Source organism: Centropristis striata, chromosome 23 (assembly GCF_030273125.1).
Source record: "Centropristis striata isolate RG_2023a ecotype Rhode Island chromosome 23, C.striata_1.0, whole genome shotgun sequence".
Taxonomy (NCBI): Eukaryota; Metazoa; Chordata; class Actinopteri; order Perciformes; family Serranidae; genus Centropristis; species Centropristis striata.
The window spans coordinates 14,782,889-14,797,732 of NC_081539.1; the positions used below are offsets into that span (position 1 = coordinate 14,782,889).

Here is a 14,844-nt window from a genome sequence, read left to right on the forward strand (position 1 = left end):
GAGACTGTCTGGAGTCTGTCTGAAATTGATAAAATTGGAGATGGAGTTTTACATCTGTTTGCACGTTTACAAGGAAGCTGCCGTTTGGAAATGGGATTTTTTTGCCTCTCTTCCGCAAACGGCTTCGCCCACGAGTCGCCACGCTTAGCCAAAAAATATTTTTTAGATGAACGCTGTGAAAGTTTTTTCTTCTGCAGTCTGTCAGCAGACAGCTCTTTATGCACAGGTAGGTAAGGCAAGCGCCTGAGTGCAACTTGGCTAACATACAGCGGATACTGCAGCATTAAACATTTGCCAAAAAATGTTTATTTGTGAACGTTAGCTTTGCGTTTATGTTTAAAATAACGGTTTGCTAGCTCAAAATTTAAAATATCCGCTTCTACCGTAACAAAGTGGAAGTGGCCCGATTAATTTTAGCCGTAGAACACGGCGAATAATGTGCGTTTTCTAATTTTTGCTAACGAATTTCACACAGTAGCTATTTTGTTTTGGAGACTTGACCTCATTCACACTATTTCAGGAAGATGCGCAGGTGACGCACCTTTGCTGACGTGTGGTTATTGATTAACCCCACGCGCGCTAAAGCTACCTGTTACTCAGGAGGCACCTGAGGGGAAACCTGGCTTCTTCTGTGGACTCATCAATTTTTTTTAACCCTTTCAGCCATACCATCCTAATTTAATGTTACAAAACGCGGATCAATACACATTTCAGGCACACATACATATAATTAACCTAATCTAATCTATGTTGCTCTGAGGTGAGGTAATATGCATTAGGTATGAAATGTTTCTCAAACTGCCCTTGTTTATGCTCTGCAGGTGAACAGCCGTCAGCCCTAGAGTTCATGAGGAGTGCACCATCCAGAAGGCAGCCTGCACCAGCTCAGAAAGGTTAGTTGCTGTACACATTGTAGGTTCACAGAGGGGTAATGTGTTCACTTTAAAGGGTTGGAGTGATGTAGGGTGGAGTTTCATTGCATACATTTAAGAGGGGTTTTCAGACCATTGCATTTATTTAATAATTTTTCATAATAATGTCCCCCAACAACAATGTTTAAAGCATTTTTACATCAATATGTTTTCAGTATTAACTTTAAACTTCCTTCAACTCGCCTAAAAGTACAATTAAACGCTCTGTTTGACATCATTACATAAAGCTTACAAACATTTCATACAGCCTATGGCTATGGCATATCTTTAAATGTAATTTTAAATCTGGCTGCGTCATTACTATAAATGGGAAATTCTTCATGTTTCATGCATTGCTTATGCAGATTCTTCGTGGTTGAGCCTGGCATATTTGTTATATTTTGAATGTTGCAATGCTCCCCAGTATTTAGTTCAAATGTTTGTACACACTTTTGAAGCGGTTAATAATTGTCATGCTGTTACCTACACACATTTCTGAGCTTTTTTTTTATATCTATGCAGAAATGAAAAGTGGGTAAATGTGCATTTAAATTAAAACAAATTGTAAGTAAGTCATGTGCGACAGTGCATGTGTACCTGATGTGCTGCTGCCTCAGACTCGTCTAGACGCTTTTGCTCTGTCACTGCAGTTGTCAGCAGACAGTGCAGTCATATGACTAAGGCGGCCTTCCTCCCTCCTCCCAGTGTCTGCTCTTTTGGGGCAAGATGGCTGCTATATAGCATTGTTGTTATCCATGACGTATATGATTTGATGTGAGCAAAAAAAAAACATGCGATTGTGATACATTATACTTCAATGAAACAGACCACAGCTGCCCAAGCATGTTGCACACAGAAAGGGATGGTGAACTTTTTGTCGGGTTTTTCTAACGTCATTTTTTTGCTTTTAGTCGATTAGATGATTATTTCATCACTAGTTTCCATCCTTACTGTTTCCAACAGTCGGACACATCCAATGTTATGTCATTCTGGACTTGATGGAAAGTTTCTTTCTTTCTTGTTTCTCCACCACCACCATCTGTCTGTTATTGGGACGTTTGGTAGCCATTTTGTCTGATTCATCACTGCCTTTTGATGCCAAAGGCTTCTGGGGTTTGCAAAAATTTGTTGTGAGCAACCCTAATGTCTCTGCATATTACATAAATGTCAGCTAATAATGGCTTCTGATTTTTGAATATTTGTAATCTGTATATCCGTTCAATACAATGTCCAGTAGGCAGGTTTGTAAGATAATTACAATATCTTACAGGCAGTTTGAAAGAAACGCAAATAAAATGTATTACTTATAATTACAGCATTTAGTGCGTTGTAAAGGCGACAGCGAGAAGTGTAATTTTTTGCAATGTGAAGTAATATATGAATGTTGTTGAAATATAAATTAGCAATTGTAAAAAAACAAACAACAGTATTTTTGGTAAATTATCCCATTCGGTGGATTTTTGACTTTATTGCTGGCTGCAACTGAATCTATATTTCTTTTCTTGAAGTTATAAAACGTAAGCTTTGTTGCTTTTAGACTCAGTTGAGCTCTATATTTATAGCCAGTGAAACTTCTCTTAATGTCATATTTTTCATCGTACAAAGTTCAATGCAAAATTATTGAAGATAAGCCTCTTGTGTGCATAGAAGGTTTAGTTTTGTGAACAACAACCTGCCATTTGGTGGACTTATTGAAGCACTACTTAACTTTTTTTATATGAATTTTTACAGCTTTAAAAAGTCATATAATGCACCAAGCAGCAAGATGTTTTTAAAAAGTCAAAGCACTTTTTTCCACTTCAATGAGGGAGACTACAGACAACATTAACTTCTAAAAGTGCTCCTGGCGTCACTCTGACATTACAAGTTACTTTCACTCAGTGAGTTTGTGATGTTTATCTGTTTGCCATATCAGTGACCGGCCTGGACAGATCTCTTCATTATCACCTACTTAGTGCACACTCGTATGCTGTCAGACAGCTCCTTTGGTCTCGTCTTGTCATTTTCCTCAATGGTTTTTGAGTGCTTGTTGATTATGCTTTCACTGGTGAGTACAGAAACACTTAAAGCATGCAGTGTCTTTGCAGGCCTGTCCCAAACCTGATCCAGTGTCTGACAAAAATGAGTGGAATTGCAATTAGGAAGGTAAGAAAAATGGAAAGCAAGAGTTTTAGGGTCTTACATTTTTGTTGTGGTCACTTGTTGCAAATTCTAATTGTTGTTCTCCTAAATATATATTCAGATTATATATAAATATTGTGCCTTTTTGTTGGTGTGGCTTTCAATATTGTTTTCAAAACATGAAATGAATATGTATGTATATATATGTATCGCAAAATCAGTTTTCAGTAATGCATACATATGAGCAATTTATTTTGATGTTGGTCATCATTGTCCTTACTTGTATTAACGACCAAATTATCGAGTGTTGCATGCAGATTATATATTTAGTAATGCATCCCTTAATACTACGATAAAATAAGTCCTTTTCTGAATTTTTATGCCTTAAATTAGACATGGCATCATTTAAATTGTATATATAACTACTGCTTTTAAACGATAAACAACTGTTAACAACTATTTGCGTTCAAATTGTTTTTCGCGGTTATTGCTATTTATTCAACATATTACTTATTTATATCTTTGTTAACTTTAAGACTGCAAATTTAGCTTGAATCTGTTACAAACCGAAACAAAAATGAATATGCTTTTAAAATTTAATTTAATTGTCCTTTAGTTTTCTGTTTTCTTTCCTACCCTATCTGTGACAGCATTATGTGTGTCTAGAATATGACCAAGCTGCACAGTTGTTTGATGTTTTTTTTTCCTCTCTCATTTCCACAGGACATCCATGGTTTCTTGCAGCCTGTCATGCCTTCATGTCTTCGACACTGGAGTGTGTCCGCCCAAATGGTAAGATCTGTGTTGACCTGTTCATTTAAGCACATTTGGGCACGTTAAAAGTTGAGAAAAGCTATTCCAGGAATGCTTTAAGGTGCTGCAGAGAGTGAATGTGATTGCCTGAGGGAAATATCAGTTGGCTGCACAGGCCAGTATTTACAGAGGTTGAGCTCTGGCTTGCAATGCCAATTCTACATGATATGATGATGAAAAATGGCTAATCAAATTCAACGCTGTCATTCACTCGTCAGCAGCAATCATTTTTTATTAACACTGATTTGTGATCTCTTCATAAGATAATCATGGGTATGGATCTCGTAACTTTCACTTGAGGCTTAGCCGGAAAATGCTGATGCAAGAAGGGCTCTGAATCTTCATCGTGGTTTTCTATTGGCTCATTGTCTCCACCCACAGTGCAGTCACGAGGTCTAACATCATGATGATGTCTGGAGAAAACAGGCTTTCATCTAGGCTCTAATGCTGCCTGAGCTATAATGAAAAGATTTCTGGGGTTATTTCTGTGCACATACAGAGTAAAATTTGAGCTTGTTTCAAAGCATTGCTCCGTGCTACAGCAGCAGCTGCCATTGTCTGTTGTAAAACGCTGGGTTGTTTATCTCAGCAGCCTCTGCTGCGTAATGACGCAGTTTCCTTTGACATTGGTGTGGCATATTTTAAATCAAGGCCTTCACTGTATTTTAAGGAGTCTCCTGGCAGCCTGCCAAAACATGGATCCATTTGCCTGTTCCTCCTAAGAGCACGACTGCACAGCTGTGACCCTTAGCCGGTCCTAGCCATCGATAACTCAAAGCCAGCGGCGTCCATTTTAGGTTTAGGCAGTGGCAAAAAAGATGAAGTATAATGTAGAAAAGGAACACTGAACTCACAGCAGGAATCCTGTTACGAAACTGCACGACTTTCGTGACGTAAACAAACTTTTTAGTGGAACAGATTTGAAAGTGACACTGAAGAAACGGGTACTTGTGAAAAATACTTGCACTGAATTGTGTTTTATAATTATGGGTTTACTTTTTGTCGAGGGCAACGCGATCAATTCGTATTTGGATGAGCATTTTGATTTTATCATAAAATGTTCCTATTTTATTTTCATTCTTTTCACACTCTTACAAATGCTCTGGATGGAATATTTAATGTAACTAAAAATGCACGTCAATAAAGACTGAAATTTAATTAAGCAGAAATTCTACGCATTTAGTAATATACCACATACATAATAAAGTAAATGTATTTGCTTTTTAAATGTAGTGTGCGATAATGTTTGTGCTGTTTATATTTTTTATTTGCAAAAATGATCCAAGCCTCATCTAAAACATAAGGTGATGAGTTAGACATGCAAGGCACTCGCATAAAAAATAATTTTCAAAAACAACGTGAAGATAATTTTGTGATACGTTGGATTATTTGATTTTATGAGTTGAAATTTTCACCAACTAACTATTATTAGTTCTCAACATACTTAAATTATATTTTCCCGTATTCATAAAAACTAACATCAAATCACATCATATTTAAAGACTAAATAAAATGTAGCTTTATTTTAGCGAGTCGAGCATTGTAATTATTATTTAATACAAAATTATTATTTTTTCGGTACTTCACCTGGGTAATAAACGACATTAAAATAAAGCTGTTTTTGTGTTTGATTAGTACGTTGAAATCGTTTGTAAATATTGCAATGCAAGTTTTGTTGTATTAAGCTAACTGTATACAAACATATTTAATGTAATAATTATTTTACTCTTGCTGAGAATAAAAAAATATATTACGTATAATATATACGTTATTTAGCATCTAGTTCTTTAATTATTGATCGTCTTAATAAAAGTGGTCTTTATATCTTTAAAATAAAGTTGCATAGGATGTAATAACACTTTAAAATGAAAATGAGCTCACTGCAACGTTTATTTAAAATTACTGTATATTGTGATGCAGAACTGCTAACTTGACTTGCTGAAAGGTTTAGGTGACCTTTACCCTCTTGAATACTTGTTTTCGTCCACTGTTAAGACCTCGTGTGAAAGCCAGACTGTGTTCTGATGCCACGTAACACAACAGTGGCTGTCAGTAACATATTAAGCTGGGCCTCTGTGCTCTGTTGCCATGAAAATAGAGAGAGAAAAGGCACTTTGGTTCATGCATGTGTTGGAGGCAGGTCAGAATTAGCAAACCTATAGATTAATGTCAGATTGAGTATTTTTATTTTTTATTTTATTTATTTATCGGTTTGCTCACTCAAACCTGTTGACCTTTGTAAAACAAGTTTACTCCACTATATAGCAATCTGAGAGTATGGACATTTTCTTCACACTCAAACTGAACTTAGAATTATATAATAATTGTGTTAAATAGTTATTCATATTGATGCTTCAGTTCACCACAAATGCTTCTGTGAATATGCTATGTTGTTTTTTGTTTTTTGTTTTTGCGATCTAGTTTTTCTGTCGATCAGTTACAGTTGAGTACGTTTCCTTTATACTGTATTCATGAAGTCCTAATATTAGAAAAACAACATGAGAGACTTGTTTATTGGGTGGATTTTGCAAACTATCTTGTTCTCTGCAGCTCAAACACAATTTCTGAGAGATGCAATTGATCTTGGGCCAACAGTGAGATCTTTGCCTGGAGATAGCAGGCCTTTGTTTATCATTAAAACAACCACAGCACACACTACTCACTGACTGAGCAGTCGGTTTTGAATTTCAGGTGCAGCCACAACATCAGTATCAACGTCACATGCATATTAGATCCTCATTAGAAGAAGGTAATTGCACAGCGGCTATTCTGTAAATGTCCAATATTAAAACACTTATTTTTGAGCATTGTGAAAGGTGAGTAAATAACTTGTTTGTTTTTTCCAACTGCAGTGTTGTGACTGTGTGTTTGCCTACATTTGTTTTTCACCGTTCGTGACCCAGCACATGCAGCATGTCCGTTCCCACTCAGCTGCGTAGCATTGACAGCTTCAGCAATACTTTCTGTTTTAATTTGACTGCAAATCCACCACTGACTTTGAAATGGAGTGTGCTCATCTATAACACCCTCATGAACGGTACAAAGAAGGCTGAAGGCCTGGGTGACCACTGTTTGACTGCAATGCAAGGCTGCATGCCTGCTTAAACTGAACAGCAGCCTGAACAAGTACTTAGTTTCTGGGAAGAAACTTTTGGCCTGAGATGAACTTCTGCTTTTTTACTTAACTTTCACTGAGTTTTCAGCACATACCGCTGGATGGAGATGTTTTAAATGAAGAGGTGTAGACCAGTCTATGTTGCCATTTGTCCACAAAACAGCATTCAACAAAGTGCACAGTGCTTTATGAAGATTGTATATTTCATTAAAATAGCAGGGTCAGTGTCTATCGCAAAGTCGTAAGTAATTGTCAACTAAAATATTTAAATGTTTTTATAAATCATTTCACACAAAAGCTGATGAAAAAAACAGTTGTTACCGTTTGTGAGAGTGGGTCAATTCCCTGTCAGTTATTTAACCCAGGTCTACCTTTCTCTCCACCGAGGTTTTATGCATGCCAGACTCTTTTCAGCTTCACTATGAAAGGTTGAGTATAAAGTACATAGTGTCCTTGTAACCCTATAGTTACTATATACAGCTTGACCAACACTGGATTTTAGAGCCACGTAGAGATATTTAGGAGTATAAAAAAACACATTCTGATATTTCTTTTGGGGTTTTTTTTCTGCACATTTTTATCAAGGATAAATCTAATCCGGTCATCAAAGTTATGGTACAGTTGAACAATAATGTAATTGTTCTCACTGGAACGAGTACATACATCTGGTCAGACTGTAAAATGATACTCGAGAACCATATAGTGAAACTGTGTTCATTTGGTCATACTCTCAGCTATAAATGTTGCCTTTTTAAGCCTTAAAGATGCTTAAACGCAGGTGTAACATGTTAAATCAGCTTTATATATTATCTAACAAGAAACTTTAAAGTTTTACATGTTTTGTTTAAGCTCTCAGTTGCATCTCAGGTGTAGAAATAATAATGCAGTGACTGCTTTTAATGCTGCAACAACCCTGTTAGGCAGTAAAAGATACAATCTACACTATAACTGCAACGATTAGCAGACTAATCAATGAGGCAATCCACAGAAAATCAATATATAAGTTTTAATGCAAAAATGGCTGAAAAAGCTGTTTTCAATTGGTCAAATATTGAGATTTCCTGCTTTTCTCCGTTTTATGTTATATTAAACTGAATATCAGAAAAAGCAAGACATTTAAAGACATCACCTTGGATATTTTTACTGTTTTAGGAAGTTTTATAGACCAAACGATTAATCGAGAAAATAATCTGCAGATTCATTGACAATAAAAAATAATTGTTAGTTGCAGCCTTAATAGTGCACTCGGCCTTGTGTAAACACTGTCAATTGTGACCAACAGTTCTCTTTAAATATCATATTCATACAGCTGGTTTGTGTGTTTAAGTTATTTCCATCGTTCTCATTTTTCTCTCTTGCAATGAATATGTAAAAAAGTACTCTTAATATGCCACGGCGTTAAAATTGCCCCAGTTCAGGAGCTTCACTGAAAGTTTCCTTCCAAGTTGGATTTAAGAGACTTTATGGTGTGTGTGCGTGCATTTTTCCCTAATTGGGGCTTATTTGAACACACCTGGACACACCTTCCACTTTGACATTTGACCTTTTGTGAATTAAGACGGCAAAGCTGAGGTGGTGTTCGTCAACCCTGCGGTACATCATAGCGAGGGGAGGCTGCACCATGACTAATTAGTAAATCTCACTTCTCTCTAAGGTGAAAAAAATGATTTCCTTTGCAGGGAGGATGGGGGTTGATGAGTAAATACCCACCTGCTCCAAGTTGCAGTAACCTAATAAGTCTCCCTGGACATTGAAAGTGAATATTTCATATTTCACTGATCTCAAACAGCTTTTCTGCATGTCTCATATTTGACTCTCTATAAGCCATCTAAGATGGGTAAAAGGGAAACACAGACAGGGTCTCCTTTCCTGCCACACAATGGCGTGGAAAGGTCAGGCCTAATGAAGTCGGGGGTGTGACCCCTAGTATTCAGTAACTTTGCATGGGCCTCCATCCTACCGCTGCAACCATGCCGGTTAATCCCTTTTTGATCCTAATTGATAGGCATTAACATGATCCTTATCCAGGAGCTGTGTTTTGTCTTCCACAGCCCTTCTCTCTGGGTGTCAGTGACACAAAGTGTGAAAGCGTTAAACCAAATGTGAAATTGATATTTTTCATGTTTGTGTGCTTAAAATCTGGCTGTGTTTCTAAACACTCACACAAAAGTGGCCAATGTTGGGCGTTTGCCCTTTGAGGCTCTTAACAGGACTTAGCACCTGACCTCTAGAATCCGACTGTGATGTGAATGGTACCAGCCCATTTCCAGTTTGTTTTCCTTTGAGTCCTTTTATCTTCATCTCTAGGTGATTACTGCCTTTAACTGTTAACTAATTACCCTCTTTAAAATGTTTGCACTGACCTGAAGTCAGGACCCATTTGGGTGCAGGCACTGCATGATCTCCAAAGTGCAGAAGCTGTACCAGTTCCCAGCAGTTCCCCAGAGCTTTATCTTGGTAACTTCTTCATTCTCTGATCTTCATTCTGCAAACCCTATAACCAGTAAACTAAATAAGCAATATAAAACACTTATTCCAAAATTTTTTGGATACTATGAGAAAAAGAATGCAATGATTTCGCGAATCCTTTACCTACATTCAATAATATACAGGGAAAGGACAAGATATTAAATGTTCAGAGTGAAACTTTTTGTAAATATCCACTGAAATTGAAGCATTCTATTTTTACGTATGTTTTACGCGCTTTTTGGGATTTTGGGTTGTATATTATTGTTATTTTCTGGAAAACACTAGAGCCTTATGAAACCTTTTCAGTGCATTTTATAGTTGTGTTTCACTCCAACAATTCGAGTTGGTTGTCCGTTTTACCGAACTATGTCAGACCTCCTTCATGTTGCAACACTATTCTCACATCTTTGTTTTAAATGTATGGACTCTACCAAAATACAACAGTTTTTTAAAATTATTACACGATGAAATGCCTGAATCTGAAATTTGTCTGAGTCGTGAGTGATTGACAATAATGCAAGAGAATAATAATTAATACTTCAGGATGTTTAGCTCCACTTCATAATATTAACTTTTCACAAATTACCGGTTAAATAAAAATTGTTTGATTTTTCGTTCCGGACTGCGGTTTCTTTAGGTACAATATGAAGGTTTGGTTCAGTTTAGATTATTCACAAAGACGATTATAATATAAGTACAATCATAAAACACATTATAATTTTGTAAAATGGGAGACCCTGGTAAGGTTGTTGCAGCTTGAGAATAGGGGCCCAGCCACTATGCAGATAGCAATTTAATGTATGTATACAATACATACATGTCAATAAAAATAACATTAACAACCTAAATCACCTCAGACTTTCCACCTAACTACTACTAAGGTTCTATTAGAAATTAAGAAAAGACTGGGATTATTGTAGTAAACACGATGAGGTTTCGAGCAGTGCTGGAGCTTGATCCTCTGATCAGTGTGTTTGATCTGCCAGTTTCGTACTGTAAGGTACAGAAGTGTTAAGTGCACAAGAAATAATTATTTTTAATTTAAAGATGCAGCAGGAATTAATTTTAGTTAGTTACTTGGTGATGTTGAGCCATGTTCAGTCTTTAAATTATTACTACATTGAAAGATGGGTTCAACCTGCCATCAGTATACCTTCAACAAGTTTTTTTTATTTATTTTTTTTACATTTTTTATTCATTCATACTGAATAAACAGTGGCTTGACACCCTGCAGAGGATGCTGTGATTTCCCCCTCCCCATACTTCCAAGGTTACAGCAAAGCCAGTTGTAGAGTTTGTTTATAGCAAAAATGCAGTATTAACAAGTATTGCCTCAACAAGCAAAATAAACACCAATTCCAAAAAAGTTGGGCGTTGTCTAAAACATGAATAAAACTGAGTGTGATAATTAATCATTTGTGACATATATTCAATTGAAAACTGCACAAAGTTGGTATATTTAATGTTCAAAATGATGAATGTTTTTTTTGGAAATACACACTCTAAATTCTGAATTTAATGCATTCTGTTTTTATTTACGGTTTGCAAAGCGTTGCAACTTTTTTTTATTGGAATTGGGGGTTGTAATAAGTATTTCTTTTAAGTTACCGATGAGAGGGAAAAAGTAAAATTGTATGGGCTGAGCAGGGGTGTAAGAAAATATTGATAGACTTGACTATAGTGATGCTATGTTTTGTGATGATGTATTGATTGTCAAAGACACTGTATCGATTTTTAGTAAATTTTTTACATGCAAAGATTGGTAGCAGGCAGATTGTACAAAAGTAGTGCTACCATGTTGATGGTGTTTTACTCTGATCTTATTCATGTGGTGGTGTGTTCTTTTCTGTTTTTATACAATCATAGTTTTACTAAAATAAAACAATATGTCCCCTTGCTGATTGCGGTATTTCACAGTTCTGGATGCACAACATGGAGTTTTTTCAACCGATAATTACCTGCTTCTCATGACTGATATGATTACCGATAATTTCGCATTTCTGTATTTTAAAAAAGAGGTTCATGTCTGTAGTTTATGCACACATGAGGGTAAGAAGGGCTGTAGAAAGATGCAGTGAGCAACGATTGATGACTTAACATTGTTTTCGGACGATATTGGTCTGTCGTAGAAATATTGGTATTTAGCAGAGTGCTGGACAAATAAAATGTCCTTTCTTCTTTCACCTGCAAATGTCTAAAAAGCAACAGCAAACACGTGGCTAAGTGTGGGACTACATCTCCAAAGAACCAACCAAAATTCTAAAAAAGTTGGGGCACTGTGAAATATGTAATATAAACAAATGCAATGATTTGAGAGACGTTCAGTCAACTGAATACAGTACAAAGACAAGATATCTAACGCTAAAACTGGAAAACAATTTTTTGTAAATCTATATAGTTATTCTGAATTTGATACATTCTGTTTTACACAGGGTCTCATTTTTTTAAATTGAGAGTTGTTGATGGTGTCATGCATTGTATTTACAGTGTATAAAGTTATTTATTTGAGAAAGAAGCTTTCTGATATAGTCATATATGTGAAAAAATTGGTAAACAATCCACACAGAAAAGAAGAAGAATCTTCATTTCAGCTCAAAAATGCATTATATCGGCTGCCATATCAGTAATCAGTGAATTTTTCCCCTCTCAAATCAGTATCGTCTCAAAAATCCCCTATCGGTCGGGCTCTAGTTGCCTCATAAAAACATGTTCATCAAAAAAAATCTGCAGGTCTTAAAGCCTTTATATGGTTAACCATATGTGTGATTTTTTTTTTTTACATTTTTTTTTATTCCTCTACACTCTCAAACCTGCACAATTAAGAAGCATGTCTTTCTATTGTGCTCAGCAGTGTGCAACAGCCCACTTTAGCTGGAAAATGCCAGGTGTCGTGTTGGTTCTTGTTGGTTTCACACAGCGACTCGAGTCCCTCCCTGGAACGCAGTTCTCAGGTCTCCATAGGATTGAGTGTTATTTCCAGCTTGTTTGTTGCAGTGAATAATGAGTACTCTGTAAGGCCTGATGACATAATTTGGAGATTGCTATGGAAAAATAACTAATTATGGCGCTACGAAACTACAGATTGGGACTCCGCTTGTGTACTTCACTTGACTGGCACCACCTGCCCTCTATATGTCACACTCACTTCACTTATCCCACAGTTGTAAAACTGAGCTGGTGTCTGCCAGTAATGTGCAACCCCCAGCAGACACATGCGCAATGAGTCAGTCGTGGGTTGGACTTGATAAAGCTTTTATTATTTAGATTTTATTTACCCGTAAACAAAAGATTAGAGGAAGATGACGTACAGGATAGAGAGTTTGGTAGAAGGAGGGTTCAGTGATAGCAATCGGAAGGGAACTCCCTCCAGTGTTGCTGTCTTTCCTGAAACTCTAGGAAAGTTGATAAAGTCAGAGCTTTGGAGAGAAAGTTCTGGAAATACTGTTTTGTTTCTAGGCTGGTAGTAGTACATATGGGTCACTGGACAGTCTTTGTTAGATGCTGTGGCTTGACCTGCTGCTGGAAGAGCTCTGGTTTTCCAGCATTTCGTTTAAAATATTTCAATAAAATGTTTTGGGAATAGACATTTAGCAGGGCAGGAACTTGGTGTGTGATTGTATTCAGTACAGTTTCTTCAGTTCTGGCTGTGGTTGTGAATCTCTCCCCTCTGCCTGCATTATATTTTTTTCCTCTACACTACCTGCTTGAAAAAGTGGCAAAGTATTTCATGAATATAAAACAGTTTTCTGTCTGTAAGATCGCCTGGGTAACATTTATGCCAGCGCTGTTAATATAATAAGTTCAAATACATACAGTGATTTTCTAAATAAATTCAGCTGTGTGTGTGCAACAACTCATACCTGCAGTGTGCACACATTTGAATTCTTATTTTACTTTTACACAACTCACCTGTAAATTGTAATTTTGCAGCATTCTCACCTCCAAAACCAGTCTTGCTTTAGATGCGCTGGAATTTTGTATTCTCTTTTGGTTTACAAACATTTTTTTGGACTGTGTTTTATCAATAATTGCAAGGCCAAAAAGTACTTCTTGAGAAAACAAAGAACAAAGAAAAGCACCATCAGCCATAACACGTTTTGTGCTTTTGTGTGTGTGTGTGTGTGTGTTAGAGGGTTGACTATCAGTGCTGAAGGAACCAACAGAGGTGCAAGTGTACAGCATCATTACAAAGAACAACCAATATGGTTGTCAACTGACTGTCCAAGCCATGCTTATTTATGTCAAATCCTTTTTGAGTGCATGCCAATACAGAAAGTCTTAAGCAGAGCAGGTATGTGCCTCGTTTCTGAAGTTTGGAACTTGTACTTTTATTTGGTATGGGGGGGGTAAAAAAGCCTTAAGCTTTATTCCAACAACAGCAGACAGATCACAGCACCTCACCTGCTTCAGTTTATTCTCTCCACATTGTTTTTTATATGAGCTCTTCACCAAGAAATGACACAGATGAAGAAATCAGATGTAAAATACTTGCAGGATGTTGCTGCATCACAGCAGGGATGAGAAGAGCTTGTTGTCATCTGTGAAGTAGGTCTTTTCAGACAGCAAAGTCAACAGTAATTTCCACTCTTCTCAGAATTTAGCTGTCAGAAATCATACCAATAGGCTGTCATTCAGTTAATGTAAAAGAATCTGCTTATTTATCTGTGCCATTTGACCATTTTCAGCTACTTAGATGTGCATCCTTACGGAGTTATTTTACTTATTTGCATCATTTCATGCATTTATTTTAACTTATTTATATGTGGATTAAAACAAGACAAGTGAAAGTTTGAGGCCTGGACGTGATTTTTATAATGAAGAATAAAGCGAGAAAAGTAGCTAGAAGAGAAGGCGGATAATTAGGACCTGTAGATAATGAAAAGTTAGAAGCTTAATGATTCACCAAATTCCTGTACATACGAAAATGTGCTATGTCATGCAGATCTAAGATACACTGAAGCAAAATTTAACAAGATATTAAAATTACATGACATTTCAGTGCTTAAAATCAGCTTTGCATAATTTCTCTGGAGTTTAACGCTAATAAGAGAAAAATCGTCTTCAGGTGCACAAGTTTTACCTTGGATATTCTGCAAGTCGTGGTTCTACCAGCAATATGCAGATATCTCATAATTCATTAAAACATCAATTTGTTCTGGCAATACTATTAATTTGGATTTCATAAATCCCCCATATCTATATTCAAAGTTTGGATGACAGGTCTATCTGACACCTTGAAATTGAACATTCATTTAAAAAGGGACTTTTGTGCTGTCGCTGCTTATATTTACAGTGAGTGGATGCTCAAAATCTTGAAGGTTAATATTAAATTTAGGCACATTATCCCAGTGAATGTTTTAGGTTTTAGAATAATATAATGTGTACAAAATATGTCTTTTGTGGTAGTTTTGTGCT

At 36.4% G+C, this 14,844-nt stretch overlaps 1 long non-coding RNA gene across 7 annotated transcripts in view; it reads left to right on the forward strand.

Annotated features, from left to right (window-relative positions):
• Positions 1-14,844, forward strand: part of LOC131961809 (uncharacterized) — a 24,556-nt gene continuing 9,712 nt past the window's right edge. For 6 of the 7 annotated variants that reach the window (XR_009389893.1, XR_009389895.1, XR_009389891.1 and 3 more), the window contains exons 1-4: positions 1-226; positions 822-893; positions 2,999-3,056; positions 3,756-3,824. This is a non-coding gene — a long non-coding RNA (uncharacterized LOC131961809). Of the gene's footprint in view, positions 227-821; positions 894-2,987; positions 3,057-3,755; positions 3,825-14,844 lie in introns of all 7 variants that reach the window. The other variant, XR_009389896.1, reaches the window with a different exon arrangement.